The sequence below is a fragment of the Synchiropus splendidus genome, chromosome 11, assembly GCF_027744825.2.
Source record: "Synchiropus splendidus isolate RoL2022-P1 chromosome 11, RoL_Sspl_1.0, whole genome shotgun sequence".
In the NCBI taxonomy this organism is placed as follows: domain Eukaryota; kingdom Metazoa; phylum Chordata; class Actinopteri; order Syngnathiformes; family Callionymidae; genus Synchiropus; species Synchiropus splendidus.
In genome coordinates this window covers 6,942,877-6,954,934 of record NC_071344.1, presented here as the reverse complement: position 1 = coordinate 6,954,934, position 12,058 = coordinate 6,942,877, and the positions used below count along the sequence as shown (strand labels likewise).

Here is a 12,058-nt window from a genome sequence, read left to right as displayed (position 1 = left end):
ATGGAGTGTAGATTAATAATTTAATTCAACATTGTAACCAGCAAATATATTTTTCCTTTACAAATAAAATACAGCTTGTTTCCACGTCTATATCTGGTTTAATGTGTTGCTGAATCACACTAGACAAAATTCAGCATTTAACTGGTGTCTTCAATGAAAGTCTGTCATTTAGGTCAAAAAAAGATTTTACCAGCAAAAACATATATCACATATTTTCTCTAATCTCCAGTGGATTTCAAGCTTGTGTGGCAATATACGTCAACTCCTTGACCTGCTGAACATTTTATACGGGACAATTCCAGATATTGTCTGGCTGCTGCCTGACTATGGTTGACTGTGGTTTCACAGAGGAACTTCGACAGGAGTAAAACAAGTGACTGAATGTTGCAATAAAAATGAGGCAAAACAGTTATTGTAGTTGTAAAAAAACATCTGTAAAAATGCATCCCAGCGGTTTGTCAAGGATGGAAGTTATTTGGGTTCAGGTCAGATTATGATGCGTTTCTAAAATAGTAGAAAGCAGAACTGTTGCCTAAACCTTTTGAGCGTTGTTTTGATGTTCCACACTGACGTCAGGATCTACTTATAAAATCACATGATCTGTTTTCCACAGCACTGACATCATAGACTCACATGTTTTGTTCAGAGCTGGACTTTGAGGAGGGATGCGGTGTAGGCCCTCTGATTTAGACGCAGATGACACGATAGCCGTGAGGTTTATTCTCTGGATTGCATTTTACTGTCATAATTATTCAGATAATAAATACATTGTCTGACATTTTAGGATGTAAGCTGATTAATTTTGCAGCCTGCTGCTAGATTACAAGATGGATACCAGTGGTGTTGTTTGGGAGAGGATCTCTGCTCAGAGTCTCACGGCAGGGGAACGTCTAATTGCCATTAAAGGGCTGTGTCTTGTGTCGAAAATGTGGAGGAAGTCAGCAAAGACGGCAGGCTCCGTCAATGCGAGCCAGTCATTCTCTTTTCAGTTGTGTCAGTGTGAGCGGCGATGATGCAAGAGGCAAGTGAATGCGAGGCAGAGACGAGCAGTACAGGGGCAAGAATGATGGGAAGAAATAGAAGAGGAGGGAGGGGCGGGGAAGAGAAGGAGCGAGCAGCTTTTTGCTCAGACGCAGCCCTGTGTGTTGCCATGGCGGCGAGCACCTCTCTAGCTCTGCTGCTCAGCTAATTATCCACAGACTGTGATGTCGATCTGCAGGCGGAACAATAAAGTATCCTGCTTTACGTATCAAAATGCATCTGTGATCGATATATATGTACTGTAGAAACGTGCCGATGGTTTGCGCAGTTCCCCTCGTGGTGTCGTGGCTTTGCTGTGTCATCCACGACACTTGTGTAATAAACGCTTCTCTTCCAAACCTCTGCTTCATTGTGGCTGACTGCCGCTGCTTCTGCCACTCACTGCAGATCCCGATCAGCCCGCTACTAAAGCCCAATATGAGCCACTGCGGATTAATATTCACCATTAAATTTTCCAATTATATAATCAGCCAAATCCCAGCTCCGTGTACGCTTAATAAAATAGTTAGCAAGCCACAATAATGGAAAGCTAGTTTGAAAGAGTGTAATCTGTTGTGAATATAATTGTGATGAAATGGTATTAGCCATGCTGTAGGCTGGAAATATTACTGCTCCGAAAAGTATCTCAGATTTTAAGAGTTTAAAAAAAATGGCATTGTACGTCGCAGATTGTAAACAGAAGTGTCTTCAGATATTAAAGAGGCAGACCTTCACAACCTTTGTGTGCAGTTTGGAACCATGTTAATGAACGACCGACCCTGTGATATAAAACATAAAGCTTAAACCAAAAATTTCAGTTGTCTCCTGTAATTTCAGGCTAAAATAGTTGAATGGTTGAGTTAAGAGTGAACCCTCTACATGTTTTTCTGGCACTTCCTTCTCTGTATTTCACTTCATAACTTCCTCTAAAAAACATGCATTACATTTTGGAGAAGATTAATGTGTAAGATATACGACCTTCCCCTTCAAGTTTGGGAAATATATTGGTTCCTAATGCGGCATTTTGCTAAGAAATAGTACCTTCAAACTCAGTTTGTGCCAAGAATAGAATTACGCCATCATAACTGAGATGTGGTTTGTAATTACATGCAAATAAAGAAAATAATGGTAATCTTTCATATCACGTTGTTGTTGTTGTTAAGTTGAACAGGACACAACCTTTGTTATACTGTACACATTAGTGCTGCTTTAATACTTGATAATATCCACTATTAAATGAGTCGCTGTCGCTGTCTTAGCTCAATCCACACTAAGAGAAGAAATGGCTATAAGACTCTAAAAGGCATCAGAGGACACATAACTGTCACTGCTAATTTTCAGCAATTAAAATGCAAGTATGACATTTTAAGACACCATTTCACCATTGTACAATTTTTTCCAACACTTGACTTTTTTTTTTCTTTTTCTAAAATTACTATTTACAACATTACAGACATGTTGGAGTGTTTGTCAACCTGTACACTTCATAAACAGTTTAGAGTGGGATATAGAGCAGGGCTCGCCAACCTTCTTGCAACTGCCAGCTCCTGCAAGGGCACTGTGACCTGAAATAATGTAATATGTTGTGGATGATAAATGATATTCCTTTAATACACTTACCGCATTAGAGCTTCTTCACAATAGTCACCAGTGGTGTGGCAGGAAGGGAAGCACAAAATCTAACTTTTGTATAATAATAATTATTATTATTAATATTTTTTATATATTTATATTTATTATTGAAGGCCCGTGGGCTACTCCCTTGGTATCTGTGGGCGACCTGGTGCATCAGCGTATGAATATGTGCACACGTACATTTGCGACTATCTTTGTGAATCTCGCTCACTTGTGTTTGTTCGTGTCCTACTTACTGTAAATCTTCATCGTCTTCGACACCTACACTTACTGTGAGAAAGGGAAGTGAATGGAGATATGTGAGTGCGCGGGCGTTGCCAATTTCAGCTTATAGAGCATGAAGCGTCACATGTTACGGGAGGAGCTGAGTAGCATGAGGCGGAATCCTGCTACACCAGGACATGTGTCTTTTTGGTCACTATTTGATGCCCAGTTGTTGTGTCCCAATGAGGGACTCTCATGTGTGAATAGGAAGGAACAACTGTGCTGTGTATCCTGGATAACCTTCCAAATTAAAGGCTCCTTTTGGTTGTTTTGATCTGCATTGAAGGGTCATATTTGAATAATGAAATGTATTTTATAGATTAGTTCAATCTGTACTGCACATGACATCAATGTCAATGTCAAACATCAGTCTGGCCCAAAGACCAAAGCTTTAGCCCGTCGTCTCCTCACTGTCCACATGAATCATCGCGTTTTGATTTTGTGAGTTTTGGATCTGCCCTTTTTTGATGTTGGCAGCATGACACGGCAACTACAGCCACCTAAAAATTGAGTTTTCCCGGCTAGTACGGTCTTGCTGATGTCAACGTACAGGCGTCTGTCTGTTAGTACCATGATGTTAAAGAAGTGGCTGTGAAATAATTCAGGTGTCCAATGTTGGGAGTGAACTAAGAGAGAGGTGTCAGTCTGTTTCTTGCAGTCAAATGGGCAGCTTTTCTTCCTTCTTAAAGTGCTTTCCGTACCGAAGACCTCTGATATAAAGTCTCGGACAGTGATTGATTTAGGAAGCAGACTCACTCCCCAAATGATCTGTTTCTAAATTTAGCCTCGCCTAATTACAGGTCAGGAGATTCAATTAGACTGAAGAGAGGAAAGGAAGGTAACAGAAGTAAAACGCTGCTCAGTGCGAGGACAGACACATCACATGTGTGTTACAGGCGATTAAAGTTTTGGAAAGTCAGACCTGGAGCCAGACAAGACTGGCTCTCTGCTTGAGCTCTGCCTTCATTCGTCGGCTGTAAGGTCAACAGTAATTGCTGATGAATACCTGATATCACACACATCATGTCTTTATGTCGTCTTGTCTATGCTGATGAAAAGTTGCCATCATACATCATGTTGCCATCATGCAGCCAACAGAGCTCCGTCTACTTTGTTTTCAAGGTTATTCAGTACTGTATTTTTATGTGCTTGTGTAAACAGATTTTCAATTGTCTTGTGATTGAACTATTGTTCGTAGTATAGTTGTTCAGAAATAGTGTGGAATGTTTATTTAAGATCAATGGTGGGATCATTTTTTCTGAATTAATTATTAATTACAGGGCCATTTGATGAGTAATAACCTCTGGTTGCCCTTAGCAACAATAGCAGGTTCCCCTCACCTACGCATATTTCAACTATACATGTCTCTTCTTTGAAGGATAATTGTATCAATATTGGGGGTACATGTTCATTTTACGTTTGTGGAAAACATTTGAAACCATGAGGTTGCAGACAGACGAGTTGTGAACAGGGCTGTGTGGCAGGAACAGTATCTTCCGATACGTATCCCGATACAGGAGTGGTGATATTTCAAGTTCAGCCATATATTGTAATCTTTGTTAAGAAGTGCCATAATTTTAAGGGGGAAAAAGTCCAATAGAGGAATGAACAGCAAAATATGTTTAGTGTAGAGAAAGAAAATGTTATTAGTATTAAACACAGGTCACAAATGCAGCAGCATATACAAGTATCTATGTATTAGATATTGAAATAGCTGGCTGAAAATATCAATGAAGTATCGCAATATTTGAGCATATAGATATTTTCTTACGCCCTGAATTGTGAATTTAAATGTATTTGACCTGCCCTTGTCGATGATCTCAACAAAAGTTTATTGATTTCAAATCTATATCCACTGCTCACTTGAGTCATTGATGAGCCAAAAGGTGGAGAACTAGGCACGTCATCAGTCAAAAGCGACGTGCTACGTCACAGGTTGTTGAGTAATGATGAGATAATTCATTCATATATGAACCAGTTTATTTTGAGTGGTCGTGCTGTCATCTTTGTCGCAGCACTGTACCATATAAGCCTTATACCATATACCAAGGACACACACTTGATTCAAATTTATACCTGCTGGGAAAACCAATAAAAAGCTTGACCCTGACCCTTGAGGACCCTAAGATACAGCCCTGCCCTCTCATGGCCATGTTTGAAAATACAAAACAAATAAATTTAAAAAAACGATTCAAAATGGCTTATCTTGAATGATGAATCAATATTAACTATCAAACTTACATACAACAACAATTTTTCTGTGTATTCTGCATTTTTGCCTGTAAATTCATGATAATGTTTTTCAATCAATAAGATATGTTTGTTTACTGTTAAGCTTAATAATAGGCATCCTATCAATTCAAAGATCATTTCCTGCTAAGATCATTGTAAGAGACTACAGTATGATACAGCTTCATAATATCTGCTTTCTTTTTGCTGTTCATTTTTCCTCATGCTTGTGCTGCAGCGACTTATTTTTCTGACTCAAATGTCATGAAACAACCTTTAATATACTTATGAAACCGACACCTGAGCCAGATCAGAAGCTGGTTCATCATTACGGTTGAAATCCCAGAGGCACCGAGGTGTCGCATCATTGTCTGTGTGCACATGCCAAAATAGTGGAGTAAAACATGATTGACACCTTTTAATAATTCGAATTCATCCTGCTCTGGTGAAGGCTGCGTCATAAGACTGCTCTTTTAAGAAGCTCTCAGCGAGGTGCACGCTGAGTTGACTGAGGCTCCTGTAATATCTGCAAAAGAAGAAGGGGGAGCTCTTCTTTCAGTCGTGGCAGCTAGTCAATAATAACTCTAATAACATTGTTGCCATGGTCAATCACCGCCATAAATTTCTGAAGTTGTGGTTTAATGTTGCACTTTAATTGTCAAATTAATAAGTTGGCCCCAGGCGTCTCTGTGGACGCCATGTCCAAATTCTGCTGATGTGACAGCAGCTTAGAGCAGTTTCATTTTGCACAAGAGGCTTTTTGTTTTTGTCGTTGTAATTGTGTGTCATCCATGGCTCAGAGAATAAACAGGGCCGTGCCAAACCTGTCTAAATGTTTCACCTTTACCTCCCGCGTACATCTTTCCTATAAATAAATAAATATTATATATAGTAATTAAGTTTGAAAATTGTTAATGTATTGGAAAAAAAGATTAAATATATATATTATATATATGTACTTACTGTATTACTGTACTTCCTCGGACAGATGCCTCTATATATACACATATATATATATATAAAAAGTATATGTATGTATATATATTATATATATATATATATATAGGCATCTGTCCGAGGAAGTACAGTTATACAATGAAGTATTATCATTTTTGAAAACGCATGGATTGTGTCTTTATTGTCTGTAAAGTTATATGTTCACATGGCCGCTGTATTTTTCAATTTCTTCAAGCCTGACCCTGCTAATTAATTTGTATGTTTCCCTAAAAAAATGGGGCCCCTTCTTCGTCTAAAACTCCATCATGTTTTATTTAATGTTTGAGGCACTTACTCGCGACTTTCTAGCAATCTGTGTCCCAGAAAACCAGAGGAACTGCGATCTGCAGGAAGGGATGTTCACGTTAACATGTGTGACTGCTTGTCACATGGTGCGTTGTCGTCTGTGCGACTCCGCCGCTCTCACCTTGCTCCTCTCCGCCGGCTCAGGGGCCGGAGCGTGAATGAGATGTTGGTTGCATGGTAATTGAGTCGGTATTGATTGGACTGCAGCGTGACAGACGCTGAGGCCAATGAGAGCAGAAGGATCAGAGCGGCAACGCCACCGACTGCATCTCTCATCCCACATTCTGCAGGAGAGCAGACGAGCCGCACGACACGACGGCATCGTCACTTTGTTTTTTTGTTTTGCCCAACACGAATCGGAGCCAAGCTTTATCTGCCCTTGACTGCGACTTTCATAAAGTGCTTCTTTGATGACTGGCTAGATTGTTGGACTGTCATATTTCACTGCGATGACACCACAGGAGACGAGGCTGCCATGTCGTGGAGCTCAGACGAGAGGGGCTGCTGGGGAATCGTTTCCCTTGAAGGGAGGGGTTATTATCATGTGAGCCTGCTCTCGAGCATCTCATTCACTAAACTCTCTGACTGATCTGTTTGCTGCGGTGAATTCTACACTGTGCCATACTGTTGCCGTCAGGAACAAACTAGTGCTGTGTGTAAGTGGTGGACGGGTACATTTTTCCAGCATATCTCTATGAGCATGAGAAAGAGGCGAGGCTTGTGCAGGAACAGCCGCATAAACTGCAGCATGCAGCTCTGAGAGGTGAAGCAGAGGGATGTTGCTAAGTACGTCCGCTGGCCAATGGAGTGAGAGCACGGGTTGCTATGGGAACACATTGATTATTTAACAATTTGGATGAGGCTGGTGCCCTGCGCTTGCCAGGGTTCAGTGGGAGACTTTGCTGTGGTGCAATGTCTACAGGATGTGTGCGTGTGCAAAGGCAGGACGGTAGAAGGCTGATGAGACTGTCGACTTCGGACAGACGGCTGAACGGCGGAAACATTAGTAGCATCTTTTGGTTCATGCTCAGTGTGATGACCTTCAAACTGCATTGCATCAAGCAACTTCGGATTGCGATGTTAAAGATGAGAAGCTATTTTTTAAGCCCTTCACTTTTCACTACATGTTACATACCCAGACCGTGTGTTATAATTGAGCACTGTACACGTTTTCCAATCTCTTTTATGTGTTTTTTGGTAATATCTTTGGAATTATACATGGGTTCTTATCGCTCTGCAGTGGTCAGTGTGCCTCATAAGTCATTCGACAGACCAGGTCACCTCCTTTTTCTGCTCTTGATTGTACCTTGTTACACCTTGCACACCCAATATGGATCTTACCAGTCAATAATGTAGATATCACCAGTTCACAAGGACCAGTAGGGTCCTACTGTTGCTTTAAGTCGGATCAAGTTCAAGTGGAATACTTAACCAACGTGACTCTAGAAGTTTAAAAATAAAAGATGTTCTCTCATGAGAATGTTGGGTTCGGATCCTGTGGTTCTGTACTCTATCACAACAAACACACATTATTCTGTCACTTTCACAAGGGTTCTCTGGGGAAAGTCCTCCAGCTAGATTTAGGCCAGTCATTTCTCATTTATCACTTGCTAACACAGTTAGATCATGAGTTAAGTCTATCACTACCTACCATGCAGATCAGGGGCGTCAAACTCAGCCATGTAATTTCGATCACAGTCCCAACCACGGGATGAACAAGCTTATTGAACAGTCTCTAACTGGCGCTCATTTGACCAGACATTTGTGTTTGAACAGGATGCGGTATCAGCCTTGCTTGCTAATGTTAGCTTCTCTGTGGTTAGTAGTCACAACCTCATGAATCTGCCACCGTCTTTCATTGAATTCATGTTTAGCTGCTTAAGCTTTTTGGAATTTTCCAGGTTTGATGATATTGTCGACATTTATAGTCTCCTTCGTTGCTTGTTCAACTGCAAAGCTCTAACACTGTAGCCTTTGTGGACTACAATGTTTACATGCCTCAGAAATGATCAGATTATTCCCAGGATTTTCATTAATGCTGCGTTTAAATTGAACTAATATTTTGCAGGCCTCTTTAGGCAACTCAGTGGCTCAGATTCAGCTCCACATCCTCAAGTTTGAAACGTGGTATTGAACAAAAGGAAGCAGCAGCACTTTTAATGGTGTGAATGGGGTTATGGAAATCATAACTTGCTTGTCTACCTTTAAAATGTTGTTTTAGAGGTGGAGGAGAACAAAAAAGGAGTTAGACTGCTGACGACACCAGCAAGGTTTATAGCTTGCTGTGTTGTTTTACTGTTTAAAAGGTGGCTCTGGTCTCCATTCTTACTGGGCTGGTGTTTTTCTGCTTGCATAGTCGCCCTCGGGCTGGTGTTGGTTGCAGGAGGAGAGGCTTCATGTGAGGTCATGGGCATTTAAATTGTTCATGGTCTGATACCGCTACTTGTCTAATTTGAGCAGATTCAATATCAAGCATTGACTGGTCTAGTTTTCCACACTGTGTTAGCTGTGCCAGCATTCTTCACCCATTGAACCCATTTGGGATGTCTGACCCATATTTGCGAGCACAGATGTCGTCGTATGTTCACTTAAGCTAGGCCTTGACATAATCCTGTCAGGATTCATTTAATAGAAGAGGAAATAAGAAAGAAATACATGAAAGTATGTTGTTTAGTTTTGATCATTTTGTGGCTCCTGGGTGAAATACCATGGCATCTGTTCACCCCAGCTGCATACTTACTGAGCATAAAAATAAGAGGTGAACTCACATCATGACTACAAGAGACAGAAACTATCCACAGCAGTTATACCAGGCTTTTTACATGGTCAAGGAGCTCAAATGCTTGGTATTTAAGGTCTAATTTTCAGTTTATATTTCCAATTCTAAACCAAAAAAGTAATCTGATAGCTTTGTCTTTGATGCAGTAAAAAGAGTCATATTTCAAAGATGTAACCCAAACAAACTTTAGGAATGAAAGATGACTTGACTGTGACACTGTGTTTGTATGGAGGTCTATAGATGAGTGAGATATAACAGCCTGCTTTCATTCATTTTGTAAAGGAATAAGGATGTCTGTTTCACTGTCTGCTGTCTCTTAGTGTGCGATTAATCTTTTGGTTTGCCGTCCAGTCCAGTGTTTTAAAAATGTTTCGGGGGTTTTTCTTCCCCTCATAGGACACTCGGATTAAGTTCCAGCATTCATAACCCCCTTGTGTTGTATTGCATTTTGCCAAGGGTTGTAGCAGAAATAGTGCTATCTAGTGGCTGGAGGCCTTCACTTCATTTCATGTTGGATCCTTTTATCAACATGCATTTTGGGAAATCCATTATTTATTGACAAATCATTGTAACTGATTTTATAAATCAAAATGTATTTCAAGCCACAGTCACAGCTATTTTAAATGCTTGGTGGGAAGGATTCAGCCAGCAGGCCTCACGTGTTGAAAGGTGCTTTTATTTTGAGCTAAAACAGCAGATAATTCGTTTATCATTGAAAAAATATTTCCTGTGTCTGTATCGAAAGAATGATGAAGTTCATTTTTGTGACAGCAGAAGGCTCATGACTCAGGGTCATGAGCTTCCAGTCCCCGGCTTGTGATCGTTCTGGAGGTGACCTGACTCTTGCCGATGCAGCATCTGCATGACAGATGTTCAAGGGTGAGATTGGGTGAGGTTAGATCGGTGGGTGGAGGGAAGATGGGCAGTTAGTGATTTTCTGGTCGATACTAGGAAGTGTAAGATCCACAGTCAGCGTCCCCGTCACCCACGCAGCTCAATCAAATCAATAAAAAGTGGACAGTGAGGATTCTGCTCCGACAGTTTTCACACTTCTCCGTCTGCAGCTGCGTTGTTGATCCGGGAGCCAACACCAGGTGGCGCGGTAGCGTTTGACAGGAACAGTAATGGCACTAAGCTCTTGTTCAACAATTAAATGAAAGATAAAGAGGAGGTGCGTGTTTTTGTTAGTAACACAGCCTGCTTTTGTTATCATTACATGACAGAGGATGAGTCAGCATTGGTCCCGTCAGAAATTAAGCCAATGATTCATCTGATTTTTGGATGAATTTTGGCTTCAAACAATTGCAATATTGTATAATAGGGAGACAACAATTACTACATTCATTCTGTTTGGTAATGTTGCTCCACTTTTGTCTTGTGTAATGACTTCAGTACCACCTCCTTCTCTGATTCCTAAAATGCTTTTATATATTTATATCCACATCAGCTCACATTATGTAATTTTCTTTAACATCACGGTGTATAAAACCAAATATATTTCACACATGAGACAGCTTTTATATTTGGCTCCAGATAAACCCATTCTCCTCTCTTTTTTAATTCTCCCTGCAATTTTTAAACCCTTTGAAGCAGCGACTGCTGGTTTCTGTTGACTAAAACAAAAGCGCAAAAAGAATGACTTCAACCTTTTGAGATTAATTCACCCCATTTCAAATGCCTCTGTTTATATACTATAGTACAGTGTTCTAGAATTACATCATTATTCTCATTTAGCTTAGTTCTCTCTGCAACTATTAACTGTTATGTGTCACACTAGCCAAAAGTCTCAGTCCATATTCCTTTATCTTGTAGTCAATGTGGGACTTGTTTAACTGGTCTTGGTCTCAACCCTTTAAAGTATTGGGTGCTCTTTACATGGAGACAATTGAATCCCTCCACAGTTTACGCGGTGGCACTGACTATTGAATCCTAGTAAGAAAACTAAAATGGGGACCAGACTGGGAAGTTTCGGCTTTGTTGTCTTGTAAATGCACCATTTGAAATAGATGAACGCAGATGCCGAGGAGTTCATGAATGTCAGTGGGGCTGCAACTAGCGACTACTTTGATACTCGACTTGTTGCGACTACTTTATAAGAGATAGTGGACCAGTCGGCATATGACATGTATGGTTTGTCGGACACGCCAACGTGTCTGATTGAGGTACTGGATTGCATATTTTTAAACTTAAATTTTAATTTGAATCTCTCAAAATGTGGTGTGAAAGGTCTGTTATAGCAAGTGTTGCATCTCACTTTACTCATGGAAAAGAGCATGATGATGCCACAACTAGTGGTAGTCTGAATCTGTAGGCTACTAATTTACTAGTCTATAGTTGACTTTGTTCACTAGTTGAAGTGGCCCTGTATACTATTGCAAATGTGACGCTGTAGTCCAAACGCGCACGTGCTATATTCATTGCAAGCGATGGAGGTCCTCCCCCATGTTCTGCATTATCTACTGATCAGTGTCGGGGTATTCGGGTCTTTTCTTGATGCTAGGTTTTATTTTAAAAGCTAAAAAAAACTAAACCTCTTGAATCCTGCTAAAGTTTGGTTTCAAAGATCCTGTTTTCAACTAGAAACTATTTCTCTTAGCTTGGTTTCAAACTGCAGGAATGTTATTGTCTTGGTCCTGAGCTGGTAAAGGTGTCTTCTGCTGTGTCCTCGCCCTCTGTGGTCCGTCCTGCACCCTCAGTCTAGTCTTGATGGATGATAGCTGCTGACGCTATGGGACTATGAATATGACAGGATGTTGTCACCATGAAAAAATGATAATTTGACTTCTTCTAAGGCGACGGAAGCTGGGGTAGTACCTTCATTGGCATAAG

The 12,058-nt window shown here is 40.6% G+C and overlaps 1 protein-coding gene across 10 annotated transcripts in view; it reads left to right on the top strand.

Annotated features, from left to right (window-relative positions):
* Positions 1–12,058, top strand: part of dlg3 (discs, large homolog 3 (Drosophila)) — an 85,372-nt gene that overhangs the window by 34,167 nt on the left and 39,147 nt on the right. The gene's annotated exons all lie outside the window — the stretch shown is intronic.